The sequence below is a fragment of the Gorilla gorilla genome, chromosome 14 (assembly GCF_029281585.2).
Source record: "Gorilla gorilla gorilla isolate KB3781 chromosome 14, NHGRI_mGorGor1-v2.1_pri, whole genome shotgun sequence".
NCBI lineage: Eukaryota > Metazoa > Chordata > Mammalia > Primates > Hominidae > Gorilla > Gorilla gorilla.
The window spans coordinates 91,621,865-91,623,818 of NC_073238.2; the positions used below are offsets into that span (position 1 = coordinate 91,621,865).

At 41.9% G+C, this 1,954-nt stretch overlaps 1 pseudogene; it reads left to right on the plus strand.

Moving 5' to 3' along the window:
* Positions 1 to 357: 357 nt before the first annotated feature.
* On the plus strand, positions 358 to 1,128 carry LOC101139645 (transcription factor BTF3-like; annotated as a pseudogene).
* Positions 1,129 to 1,954: the final 826 nt, after the last annotated feature.

The following is a 1,954-nucleotide window of genomic DNA, read 5'->3' on the forward strand; positions in this document are numbered from 1 at the left end:
GGAAACATTCTTCATCCTAATAAAAGGCAAATTAAGTACAGTTGACCCTTGAACAACATGGGGGTTATGGGTGCTGACTTCCCATGCAGTAAAAAATCTGGGTATAACTTTCAACTCCACAAAAACTTTGCTAATAGCCTTAACTGTTAACTGGAAGCCTTACCAATAACACATACAGTTGATTAACACATATACTGTGTGTATTATATTACAATAAATTAAGCTAGAGAAAAGAAAATGTATTCCTTTAGCTGCCATCCTGCCTCCCTGTGTGCTTCTAATCTCAGCTGGTCTCACCGGGGACTCCCCAAGTGCCAACCCTAGTCCCCCACGCAGCCCCTTTTCCACTCAGATAAGATGAAAGAAACAATCATGAACCAAAAACTCACCAAACAGCAAGCAGAAGTGCACACTGGTCAGAAAGGAACTGCTCACAGGAAAAAGGTGGTTCACAGCGTCTGAGACGCTGTGTTTGAGGGCAAGTAGGCCCCTTTGACACCTTTGGTGTTGAACTCATGAGGTTTTGAATGTCCAGGGACATTGGCCAATATCAAAAGAACTTTAAAAGTCAGTTTGGTAAGGTACTTCTTGACTTCAGGGACAAAACAGCAATGGAACCAATCCAGAAAAAGGGTTCTCATTGTCCAGGCCTTCTGGTACAACCAAAAGACTGGCAGCTGGTATTTATCTTGTCCCTTCAAGGCTCAGAGGTTAACGGTTTTATACATAAGGGTAGTCCTGATCATAAACCTAGCGATAGCAGAGGATAAAAAATTTCAGTTCTCCTTAAAGAAATTAGGGGTAAACAATATCTCTGATATTGAAGAGGTGAATATGTTTACACACCAAGGAACAGTGATTCACTTTAACAACCCTGAAGTTCAGGCATCGCTGGCAGCAAACACTTTCACCATGACAGGCCATGCTGAGACAAAGCAGCTGACAGAAATGCTACTCAGCTTCGATCATAAACCAGTGCTGCAGATGGTCTGACTAGTTCAAAGAGACTGGCTAACACTGCCCAAACAATCTGTGGGTGGAAAAGCACCACTTGCTACTGGAGAGGATGATGAAGTTCTAGATCTTGTGGAGAATTCTGATGAGGCTTCCAACAATGAGGCAAACTGAATTAAGTCAACGTCTGAAGAAGATAAAACTTGAAGAAGTTACTGAGAGCTGCTGTTTTATATTATGACTGCTTTTTAAAAATGTTTTGTTTACAGATCTAATAAAATCTAGATCTCTAATATTTCTAAGCCCCTTGGACACTGCAGCTCTTTTCAGTTTTTGCTTATATACAATTCACTCTTTGCAGCTAATGAAGCTGAAGAAGCCTGGGAATAAAGTTTGAAACAAAGGTTAATAAAGCTCTTTGCCTAGTAAAATATGTGTGTCTGTGTGTGTGTATGTGTACACACATATATACATGCATACACATATATGCATATATTCACACACATATATAAATACATACGCATGTACACATACACACATGTAGTATTCATTAAGTAGAAGTGGATCACCACAAAGGTCTTCATCCTCGTCAACTTCACATTGAGTAGGCTGAAAAGTAGGAGGAAGAGGAGGGTTGGTCTTGCTGTGTCAGGGGTGGCAGAGGCAGAAGGGGTGAAGGAGGTAGAAGGGGAGGCAGGAGAGGCAGGGAGGTTACATGTGTATTAGTCCGTTTTCACGCTAATAAAGACATAACTGAGACTGGGTAATTTATAAAGAAGAAGAGGTTTAACTGACTCACAGTTCCACATGGCTGGGGAGGCCTCACAATTATGGTGGAGGGCAAAGGAGGAGCAAGGGCGTGTCTTACATGGCAATAGGCAAGAGAGCTTATGCAGGGGAACTCCCACTTATAAAACCATCAGATCCCGTGAGACTTATTCACTACCACGAGACCAGTATGGAGAAAACTGCTCCCATGATTCAATTATCTCCCACAGCG